The following is a 12,671-nucleotide window of genomic DNA, read 5'->3' as shown; positions in this document are numbered from 1 at the left end:
CGCCCGTCACAATTTGTTTTTAAAATGGAACGTTTTCATTACGTTTAAGAAGAGAATCCCATGCGGAAATATGGTCAAGAAGGGATTTTTCACTTAATTTATGTGGAACCCAAACATCAAAGCAATTAACACAACCAAGCTGGTGCAAATGATTTTCAATGCTTGATTTGGATATTTTGAGTATGTCAGCTCTCTCCTGCGTGGTATAACGTTGATTGTTCTCAGTGAATGTCTCGATTTGATTGCTATCAACTTCAACTGGTCTACACGACCCTGGAGCATCATCCAGCGAGAAATCTCCATCATGAAACTTTGCAAACCCCTTTTGAGACGGTCGATCAATCACACCACCTTCTCCATACACTGCACAAATCTTTTTTTCCTGCATTTCAGTTGCATTTTTACCTTTCTTGAAATAATAAAGCATAATATGCTGAAAATGTTGCTTTTTTTCTTCCATCTTCAATATTAAAATGGCTACACAAATTCACCAATTTTGATATCTTTTTTTAAATGCACACTGATATGACAGTTGTCACATACAACCTAACAAAATTGTTTTGAATGAAGTTAAAGACAACTAAGTGCTACTAGAGCCATCTTATGGAAAAAAACGAATGAACCTTTTGGCCAACCCAATATTTTTAAGTGCTTATAATGGCCTCTTTTGCTTAGCCCTCAGGAGAGGGACTTGGTGAAAGTTCTGCAGAGTGGGGATGGAGGTGGGAGAGATGACCTAAGAGTCATCATCATATGCATTGAGCACTCATAAGTATATTTTTTTCTCCTCACAGTAAATGCTCTGCCTTCCTAGAGGCATACTGATCCCAGAGGTTGGGAAATTTTATCTCCTCTCTATTGAGCTATACTACCTAGGGATCCTAGAATCTGACTATCAGCTTCAAAGTCCCTTCAAGATTTATCCCAGGAATCAAGTCTCCCATGCAAATAGGAGTCTTGATGGAGATGGCTTGACTATTTCCACGTGATGTGGGTGGACTAGTTATACGTTTCTAAGATCCGTGAGGGCAGGGACAGTGTATGTTTTGCTCATCACTGTAATTCTAATGCCTGGCACATAGTAGGTACTCAATAAATATTTTTGCCTAGAAAACCTGATAGAGTGACCAACTGTCCTGGTTTGCCTTGGACTGAGAGGCTTCTGAGGACATGGAATTTTCAGTGCTAAAACCAGGACAGTCCTGAGCAAACTGGGACAGTTGGTCACCCTACTTATCAATAAACCCAAATGGGCGAAAGAATGAGTGTCCACATGTATTGAAAAATTCAGTTTAGTCTACTGCCTTTGTACTGTGTGCTTCCTCCCTGTGACTTTTGTTTACTATTCACACAAAACACTTTACTTGTGGTCACCAGATATGTGGAGGTTTTCCCCCACACCAAACAATTCTCTTTGATACCAGGTGGATGTCCTACAATTTAACTCAATTCTGACAGTATGAATCCCATAGGTTAAGGGCTCAGATCCCATAGGTTAAGGGCTCAGTCCCACAAGACTGCCCACCCCCCCCCCCCAAAACCCCCCACACTTCAGAGGCCAGTCAAAAGTCAGGTTATCACCTGTGCTTCAGACCAACCGGCTATAGATCAGAGGTTTCAATGACGCTCTCTTTGGGTTTGATTAAGTTGCTAGAGTGGCTCACGGAACTCAGGAAACACTTACTCATATTTATTAAAGAATATGTTAAAGGATACAGATGAACAGCCAGATGAAGAGATACACAAGGTGAGGTCTGGGAGGATCCTGATCACAGGAGCTTTTGTCCTCATGGAGGTGGGATGCATCACCCTCCCAATGTGGATGCATTCACCTACCTGGAAGCTTCCCAAACCCCATACTATTGGGATTTTATGGAGGCTTCCTCACGTAAGCATGATCAATTATTAATTCCATTTCCAGCCCCTCTTTCTTCTCTGGAGAATGAGGAGTGGAGCTGACAATTCCAAGCTTCTAATCATAGCTTGGTCTTTCTGGTGACCAGCCCCCATCCAGAAGCCCACCCAGAGTCACCCCATTAGAATAAAAGATGTTCCTAATGTTCTAATTACTAAGGGAATTCCAAAGGTTTTAGAAACTCTGTGCCAGGAACTGGGGGCAGAAACCAATACATATTTTCTATTGTCTCCCACCATGGTTAACCGAGGAATAAGCTGTTGCATTTAGGATTAAAAAAGAAAGTGAAAATTTTCATTGAGTTTGTTTTTGTAGGTTATTAACCAAATCAAGCTAACTTAATGAAACAGTGCCTCTCCATAAATTATACAGTGATATTTTAGAATCTATAACAACATTAAAACCACCAAGAGTTTGCAGAACTTATAAATATAAGATTCTCCCTACACTATGCCAACACAATCTAACAGCATCCCAAAGTGAGAAACCATAAAAGAATTTTCTTCATTAAATTGCAAGTCACTGCAATGTCTTCTCTCCCAAAAGTAATCTGAAAAAAATCAAAGGCCCTGTTGCTCTGGAAATGAAATAATAGTGAAAGAATACTCGTCTAATAAAACAACTACTTCTGGTGAGAAATGTAAGTAATGAATTTGTATTACATTCAAGACTCAACAATTAATTTTTCTAAGATACCCTGAACAGCCACACAGATTTTCTATTTCAAATTAATATTTATTACATTCAAAATGTGGGGGAGGGGACAACAGCATAGCTTATTTAATAAGTAAATAATATCATTTACCACAAAGTGTCCTGTAATTTTCCATGATTTACCCAGCCACAAACACAAATTCCCTCAGCATTCCTATATATTGATAACTTTTCACTTCCAACTGAAATCTTAGTCTCACATGTGGCTTCTGCCTCATTCTTCCTCTATGTCAGACAAGTCTTAAGAGTCTGCCTTTATGATACTTTTCTAATTCTTTTCTTCTGCCCAAATTGATCCTAGGTCTAACATAATGAGAATAGAAATAGAAAGTGGATCAATTTATAGTATTTTTGGGTTTGTTAGCCAAGCAGTGATGAAAAAAAAAAGAAAGAAAGAAAGAAAGAAAATACCATGTACTGAGTACCTACAATGTGCCAATAAATAAGTTTATTTAATCCTTAAAATAACTCTGCAAGGGGGGTATTGTTATCCCTGTTGACTTATGAGGAAACTGAGGCTCAGAAAGTTTGAATATACTGAATGAGGTCATTCAGCTACCAAGCTGTAGAATTCAGATTCAATTCCAGTCAGTCTATCTCTAAAGGTTATGCTCTCCCACTGTATCTTATCTGGGTGAACATACCCAGGTGGCTTGGTAGTCTATGATAAATGAATAATTTGGACTCACATAATTAGAAAGTGAATTTTCCTGGTTTTAACTAATAAGAAATGTAAGAAAATTACCTTGTATAAATGTGTAATCCTACTTTTAGATTTTATTATGGACATGATTTTATAACTTCCTATTTTGATTAAGGTCAATTAATAAGCTGCCTATATAATAAATTTTGCTTGCCCCTCTCCCCAAATAATAAAACTCACCACTTTGTAGATAAACCTGCTCTCTTATTTTAGCTTCAGTGTATATTAGTAGATTAAATTGGGATTTTATATTATCTCAGAAGTTCATCTAATTTAGGATATCTCATTTTGGACCAAATTATCTGATACATGATGCAATGGATCACCCATAAAGCCACCATTGCTAAATAATGTTTCTTTCATTCAAAAAATATTTAGCCTCAAATGCTTAGCTTTATTAAAACTTACTTTACCCTGTTATATTATATTCTTTGTTAGATTATTTTAAAATACTAATTTTATTTACTTTAAATTATTTTTAGGTTATGAAATCTAAAATATATGTCATTATCACAAATTAAACAATTCAGATGTGTATAAAGAGAAATGTTATAGAAGAGATGAGGTTAGAGAAACAGGCAGAGGTCAGTTTATGTTTGTCCTGTGGGTCAGATAAAGGAGTTTGGATTTGACTCATATTCGGTAGGAAGCCAATGGAAGATTTTAAGCAGGAGAATAACATGATCTGATTTATGTTTTAAGAAAAACACTCTGGGCTTCCCTGGTGGTGCAGTGGTTAAGAATCCGCCTGCCAATGCAGGGGACATGGGTTCGATCCCTGGTCCGGGAAGATCCCACATGCCGCGGAACAACTAAGCCCCTGAGCCACAACTACTGAACCTGTGCTCTAGAGCCCATGAGCCACAACTACTGAGCCCATGTGCTGCAACTACTGAAGCCCACGTGCCCAGAGCCAGTGCTCTGCAGCAAGAGAAGCCACCACAATGAGAAGCCCGTGCACCACAATAAAGAGTAGCCCCTGCTCGCCGCAACTAGAGAAAGCCCACACGGCAACGAAGACCCAACGCAGCCAAAAATGAAAAAAAGAAAAGAAAAGCACTCTGGTTGCCATATGAAGGGTGGATCACAAAGGAGGGCAAGAGTGGGATCCAGAAGGCCAGTTGAGATGTGGGCTTAATGTTAGGGAAAAGACAGGGGTAACTGAAAATGATGGGGAAACAGTGGAAACAGACAGAAAGGATCATGTTTGGTACCTTATTCGTGGGTTGAATTGAAGGTTGGGCTGGCTAGAGAGAGCAAAGTGTCAAAGATAGCTACTAGGTTTGAGGACTGAGCTATGGATGGCAGCGTTTTCTGAAACAGAGAATAAGAGAGAAGCAGGATGCTTCCCTTGTTGCAAGATTTATATGTGTGCATGCTTGGGGGATGGAGTGGCTCCTAGAATTTAATCCTACTCTACTGCTCACATACATTTTGTAATTTTTCAATTGTGGCCAGTAGACTCTAGGGTGGTCCCCATGATCCCAACTTGCTGGTGCTCATGCTTTGTGTCATCCTCTCCCCTTGAGTATTGATACCCATGATTTGCTTCTAACCAATGGAAAGTAGCAAATGTGACAGAATGTACATGAACACATATTCATGGCTCCATTACATAACATTGTAACCCATTTTTTTCTAGGAAACTCTCTCTCTGGTTGTCTTTGGAGAAGCAAGCTATTTATTATGAGCTAGCCTATGAAGAGAGCCAAATGGCAGCAACTAAGGGCAGTCTCTGATTAAAAGCCAGCAAGAAACTGAGGCCCTTAGTGCAACAATCTGAAATGAATTAAATGCTGCCAATAACTACATGAGTTTGGAATCAGATCCTTCCCCAGTCGAGCCTCAGATAAGACAGCAGCCCCAGTCAACACCTTGACTGTGGCTTTTTGATACCCTAAGGCAGCTAAGCTGAGCTCAGATTACTGATCCACAGAAACTGTGACATAATAAATGTGTCATTTTAAGTATATTTGAGGTAATATTGCTAAGTAGAAATAGATAAGTAATATACCAATTTTCTTAAAAAAAAATATAGTCATAACAGGATTCAGATTTCTCCCATATATAAATTCCCATTCCTGTTTTGAAAATTTTGCTTTTTATAAGTATATAATATTTGTAAATGTGTAAGTCTATATACTCTTTCCAATAACATACATATAAAAGTATTGCAAATATCTGTCAATTTAACACTTATAGAATTATAAGCTACAAGGAAACTTGGATAGGTGAAGCAACGTGCCCAAGTTCCTACAGCTAGTTAGTGACAAATCCAAGAACAAAACTTACCACACTGAAATGTGATTTTCACATTCACATAACATATAGGAAAGTCTTGACAACCTTCCACTTTTAAAGTGTATACTATCAAAACCTTTCGAGAACTCCCAAAAGGCAAAAATTTTCTCACCTAGAAATTATACTGCCACACGTGAACTTTAGCATTATGAAACTCATCAAAGCTGAATCAAATGGCTTTTATTGTATTTGACTCCTTCCTTCACTCTAAATTTTTTAATAAGAAAGGAGAAAATGGTTTTTAGCTTTTATATTTTACTCAGGATCTTATTAAATACACATGCAGCCATAAGAGATGCTGGAAAAAAAAGGAAAGCACAGCCTCTGCTCTCAAAAAGCTGCTAGTTTGAAGTGGCACAGATAGATGTCTTGGCTTAATATAAGGCTGTCTTAAAATGTTTCATTTGGCCCTGATAAGAAAGCATAAATGATAATGCATGCAAAGTGCCTGGCACAGAGTAAATGTACCCATTACTGTTATTACCAAATGGAAGGGACAAGGGAGGTGCCCAGGGACAGTGTGTACCAAGTTCTAAGCAAGTGATGAACCAAACCTCACCACCCTATTACTTCATAATTACCCATAATTTAACTTTCAACAGTTTGTCATCCTATTTGATAAAGACCTTGATGAAAAGAAAAGAACGTTCAGCAGCAGTAACTGGAAATGATTCATCAAAGGGAACAATTGCCCAACCCTTGCCAGGTGGAGAAAGTAGCAGAAAGTTGCACCAAAACAAACAAATACTTTTGGGCCGACGCTAGAAGCCTGAGTAATATTTATAGGCAAACTGCGGGGTTTAGCAGGCAAAACCTGATAGCTCTTCGATTCTTTTTGGCAGACATATATTGAGCATCTACTGTGGATCAAACCCCGTGCTAGACACTAGGGATGTAAAAATGATTAAGAGGCAGTCTTTGGCTCCAAAAAAAGAAATTGTAATAGAGTTCTGTGATCATGGGGTTTCTTTATGGGTTGATGAAAATGTTCTAAAACTGATTCTGGTGGTGGTTGCACAACCTTGTGAATATAGTTAAAACCATTGAATTGTACATTTTAAATGGGTGAGCTGTATGGTATGTGAATTCTATCTCAATGAAACTGTTAGAAAAAAAGGCACAGTAGATGTTGGTTTCTTGAGTGCTCAAATGGCCTGAATACTTCACACCTCTCTGTGTCCATGCCCTTTGCCATGTGACTTTCCTGTGATGGGTGGGGAAATGAAAGAGTCATTTCCCCACCCATCAAATCTGGGTTCACCTTATGAATTGCTATTTCTCATAGAATGCAGGGAAATGACTTGGTGCCAGTGCTGAGCCTGGGACTCAAGAACACTTGCATGTTTCCATTTGACATTTGCTTCACTGCCATTGCCATGAGAACATGCTTAGATAGGAGAAGAGAGACATGTGGTGCAGAGCAGATTCTCTTTAATCATCCCAAGGTCATCCTAGATTAGCCAAAAGCCAGCCAACTCCCAGACATGAGCCCAGTCACGACAAGAAAACCACCCAGTCAAGCCCAACCCTAGTGGTCAACGTTCAAACTTACAAACTCGATATTTTTGGTTTAAGCCACTGTGTTTTGAGATTGTTTGCAGGATTTTTTTTTTTTTTTGGTAGAAATAGGTAACTGATACAGTGGGATAACACAGCATTCAAGTGTCGTCCCATAAACTTGAAGGAAGGCGATAGGATAATGAATGAAATTCAGAGCTTCCTAGTCACCTTCTCTTACAGAGGAGGGGTGGAAGGATTAGAATACATATATTCAATTGTGTGTGTGTGTGTGCGCAAAAACATACATAAAAATATAAAAATACTCGTCAAAAGTAGTACAAGGTGGTTGGAAATTCCACAGTGACATTTCAAAAATGAGAACGTTACCTTAATTTTTTCAGCATAAAAGTTTTGCCAAACAACATCACAGATATGACATTCATACTAAAAAAAATGCATAACCTCAATCTATGCATGAGAAAATGTCAGAGTAATCCAAATTGTGGAACATTCTAGTTAAAACAACAACAACAACAAACTGGCTGGTACCTAGAAGCGTTAAGGTCATGAAAGACAAAACAACAACAACAAAAAAAAATTGAGCTACTTTACAAGATGGGAGGAAATAAAGGAGACATGACGATTAAATGAAATGGGGAATCCTTGGATTCTAGAACAGAAAAATGACATTAGTGTAACAATTAGTAAATTTTGAATAAGATCTGTAGATTAGTTAATAGTAAAAAGTAGTAAATCAATGTTAATTTTAGGTTTCAATAATTGTTCTATATAAATAAGTTCTCAACATTTGTAGAAGCTGGGTGAGGGATTATATGGGAACTGTGTGTACTATTTTTGTAACTTTTTTCTAAGTTTAAAATTATTTCAAGATAAAAGTCTTTTTAAATAAGAAAGTTAGGCCAAGGGTAACGTGATCACATTTATATATATATATATATATATATTTTTTTTTTAAAGAGGGAAGAGTATATAAAAAACTGTTAACAGCAGCAAATAATGTGTTGACATGCCAGGCACTATTCTAGATATTGGTGGTATAGTAATCAACAAGACAGAAAAATCACTAGGCTCTCTTGTAAATAGACATATACAGGATAATTTCAGCTGGTGCTAAATACTATGTAGAAAATAAAACAGGCTAAAAGTAGAAACGGATTGGGTGAGCTACTTTAGATTAGGTAGCCAGGAAAACTCTTTTCTGGAAGTGTTACTTGAATGAGATCTGACTGACCCAAAAAACCAACTTTGTGAAGATATGGAAGGGGCATTCTAGACATGGAAAAGCAAAGCAAAGGCCCTGGGGCAGAAGCAAATATGAAGAATGCCAGGAAGAGAAAGGCTAGACTAGCCAGGGTAGAATGTGACCAAGTCAGACTAGAGCATAGGCATTATCCATAGTAGGTAGGCCTGGGTAAAGAGTTTGTGTTTTATGTAAAAAATGAAACCACTGGAAGGTTTTAAGAGGGGTCGGACATGTGACTGACATTCTTAAAAATGTTGTTTCATTTTTTGTGGAAAATGACCAGCAGGTAGACAAGAGTGGAAAGAGGGAAGCCTGTTGGGGGCAACTTCGACAGTCTAGAGAAGGAGGTTGGTGGCTTGATTAGGGTGGTCACTGAAAGTGGAAAGCAGTGAATGATGCCAGATATATTGTGTTGAAGGTGGAGCTGACTAAATTTTGCAGATGGATTGTATGTGGGAGGTGAGGGAAGGCAAGGAATCTAGGATTCCTTGTTTTCTTGTGCAACTTGGAGGGATTTGGGTGCCAATTACCTTGGAAGAGTGATGGAGGAACAGTATTCTTGGGGGAAAAAAATCAAGAATTCTGTTTTGGATACATTAGAGACATTAGACCTTCATTATTTCAGGGTGTGTGTGTGTGTGTGTGTGTAAGTGTATTTTTTTCAGGAACTTACAGTTTGGAAAAATAATGAAGTTTAGGAACATTCAAAATATGTTAGACCAACCAGGTGCCCCAATGATTCAAATAAAGACAGGGAGCGTATCTCACCTGGAAAAGTTACTGAGCTGAGACTAATATATAGGACAGATGGCTCCATCCTTAAAACAAGCAGTTATAGAGGTCACAAAGAAAAGTGATGTATTAAATTTGTTCCTGAGCGTGAACAATGGTGGGCATCCATGGGTGAACCTTTTTACAATTGTCATCACCCCTGTAAATACGACACCTTTCACGAGGAAAATAAATGAAACCGTGCACATGTTCTCAGGTTTAGGAAAGGAAACTCTGACCAAATGTGCACGTAGTTAGAGATATCATGGTGATTTCTTTTTCTTTTCTTTTCTTAAAGGAACAGTGCACAGGGAACCTGGGGACTATAGGAGGGTAACTATTGGAGGGACTATGGTATTGCGGCCAAGGGGGTAGACTGTTGAGCCCAAAAACCTGCCACTCCGCCACTCACTGGTGGTGTAGCTTGCAAGTTCCGTAACTTCCCTGTGCCTTAGTTATATCATCTGTAAAATAGGGGGACGATATACAGTAGACCCTGTAGCGCCTGCCCCTTCCCTTCCCCAGATTCCTCTTCTCGGCTGCTGGAGTGTTTCCAGAAGATGGCATTCACGTATTAGCCCTCTTTGGGCATTGCCATGGCTGAGGAAAACTGTCTCTCCTAAGGTCACACCCCCTTCCACGGGCAGCCCACATCCAATGACTGATCAAAAAAGAGTATAAAGGCCTGAACCTTCGCCCCAATTCAGGGCAGCTGGAAGAGCCTTCCCAGCTCCAGAGCTCCATGTGGGGTTGACTGAAGGCTTCACTGGGCTTCAACCTCAACATCCCACCCTGCCCAATCCTGCTTCCTTCTCCTCCCTTCCCCAAGAGTGGATCCCAAGACCTCTCTCTGAGAAACTTGCAATGCTAATCACCCTCACAGAGTCTGCTTCCTAGAGAGCCCAGCCTGTGAGGTAAGAGTACCCTCCTCCTCTTAGGGGGATCCTTAGGAATAAGTAAGTCACTATAATAAGGCACTTAAAAGAGTGTGTGCACACAGTAAGTGGGATATAAGTGTTAGATATTGTTATGGAAGTGTTTTCTTATGAGATTATCAATGCCTACAAAACTACAAATAGTTTTCCCCTTTAGCCATAAAAGGTTCATCACAGTGGTTTGAGTTAATTTTCCATAATTGTGTTACATACAAATAAAGTTAACTTGCTTGTTTTAGGTGATGAGAGGGAAGAAATGTATTTCTGGCCTATTTGTTGCTACTGAGATCCCCTCATTCTTGATTGTCAGGGGGCATCTCTGTTTGCAAACTGACTATAAACACTTTCTCATTTATACATTGGGCTTTTCTTTTTAATGGAGAAAAGGTAGATGTGAATTATATTTTTATTAGGCTGTGATTACATACATCTCCTTGATAGAGACTTCTTCATGCCAGGAATTGGCATTTGTAGGGTCTTCTGAGATGAGGGTCTCATCCTCTGAGATGAGAGGGAACAAATGTCTTGAGCTTAGCCCCATTCTGTTCAGACAGAACAGTTGTGATAACCAGAGGGAGGGATGGATATTAAGCTCATTTTGTCACTGCATTTTTTTTTCCTGGTTCATAAGTACTTGATCCTTATGGACTAAAATAGAGATGGAACTTTTCCCATAAAACTGAAGGTTCTAAAACAAGAATAACCAAAGAGCTTCTGTACTTGAAAGCAGTGAATACAAGATCACATATAGCTAAATTTGAAAAACAAATGTTAACCCAAAAATCAGATTATACATTAGATTAAACCACAGTCTAACACATCAGGAGAAAGAGAGAACTGACAAATGCAAGCTGGATGAAAAGTAGAGGCTATTGTGGGTAAGAATTTATCTTTGTTTTACCCGTAATTCTTCAAAGAGCATTAGTTGTATGATTTGGTTAAAGCCATGTATACAATGTATACAATGTATATAACATGGCTGTATACATTGTATACAGCCATGTATACAATGTATACAATGTATATAACATGGCTGTATACAATGTATACAGCCATGTATACAATGTATACAATGTATATTATATTCTTCTTCCAATTAGAAAGCCAAAAAGTTTGTGATTCCATTCCCCCATATGGGTCTAATATTATTCCCTGATACAAAGCCTCCAGCCTGTGAACAGTTTGGGAAATAATCACCAAAAGAAGTGATCCTCCTGTCCTGTTCAATGGGAGTTCTGAGCTGTTTGCTTCTTATCTACCTGTGTTCATCTGAAGGCCTATGGCTTGCATGAGACTCCATGCCACTACCCATGGCAGTTGGGGTACACGTCTTCACTCCAGTGGGCACCTCGTTTCTCAGCCACAAGTTGAATAAGTTGGGAGTGGCTGGCATAAAGCTTGAGTTTATCATTAATGTCCACCCATCCCACTTTCTTGGCATCGTCACCAGCTTCCAGAGGAAGATGACCCATTGCCTCCCCTGTTTCATCGTGGTAGTTCACAGCCTCTGTCTCCATCCACGTGTTATCGTGTTCCGAGGATCATCCACATAGCCTTTATAGACCACAAATTGTTCCTGGCTGAATAGTTTGTGCAATTGTTTCTCCAAATCCTGTGTTTCTGCTCTGGATTTCTGTAAGGAGTTCATGGCTTCTTCACCAAATTCTCTCTTCATTGTGGTACTAATCTTCTCTCCTGGATCCACCATCCCCCCTGGGATGGCCCATGCCCCACAGTCCTTCCTTTTGTTGGCTACAAATTGCAGGATGTTTCTCCCAGAAACAGGGTGGGTAACTGTATTTCCCTTGCTATCCTTTTTCCACCTGGTTAAGATGGGATCTGCAGCATGATTGGGGCCCCAACGCCCCAAAAGCCCTCAGCCAACCAGCCCTGGCCGACGTGCAGGATTTCTAGGTCTACCATTTTCAACCTCATACCAACCGTTCTGGCTCCTTCTCTCAACATGCCCATCCTTTTCATTAAATTTAAGAGAGAAGTTTCTTTCACCCAAAAGAGGGTCTGCCCACCTGGGTCCGGCCAAGACTGAGCCGGAAGTGTACTCAACAGCCTTGTACTCTGGCCACACAACCAGCCAGCTCACTTTCTCGCTGGGGACCTGGCTTCGCCCCACTTTACAGCCAGGGTAAGGCGATGTCCTGGCCTTCTTGTGGGGCGTCTCAGCAGGGCCGTTTGAAATGGACATGATGAAATTTGGAGGAAACCCATGTGAGGAAAACGGGCTCTAGCCGGCTGAGATGTTAGGGCAGCTGCTGGGCCTGACTGCCGCAGAGGCCAAGGCCACAGAGAGAGACACGGTCGCTAAAGCCTTTGCCAAGCAGTGTCCAGCCATTCACCACCCAGCAGGCTGTAAGGATTTCCGTTGCTCTCAGGTGGGGCGCTTCCAGTCGCAAGGGCAGGGCTCCTGAACTTGCCAGTAGGGGGCCAACGGCACAGCTGAGCAGCGGGGGATGAGGGCCTCACCACAAACCCCGCCCAGCGCCCCCTTGGGGCCATTGCTGCGTTTGTACTTCATTACATTGAAAGATTTCAACGTCTGGAAGGGATCCT

At 40.1% G+C, this 12,671-nt stretch overlaps 1 pseudogene; it reads right to left on the bottom strand.

Annotated features, from left to right (window-relative positions):
• Positions 1-11,407: 11,407 nt before the first annotated feature.
• LOC132350853 (ADP-ribose pyrophosphatase, mitochondrial-like) lies at positions 11,408-12,453 on the bottom strand (annotated as a pseudogene).
• Between the last annotated feature and the right edge of the window lie 218 nt (positions 12,454-12,671).

This window comes from Balaenoptera ricei, chromosome 16 (assembly GCF_028023285.1).
Source record: "Balaenoptera ricei isolate mBalRic1 chromosome 16, mBalRic1.hap2, whole genome shotgun sequence".
Lineage (NCBI taxonomy): Eukaryota > Metazoa > Chordata > Mammalia > Artiodactyla > Balaenopteridae > Balaenoptera > Balaenoptera ricei.
Note: the sequence above shows the minus strand (reverse complement) of the source record. Positions and strands in the feature narration are given on the sequence as shown.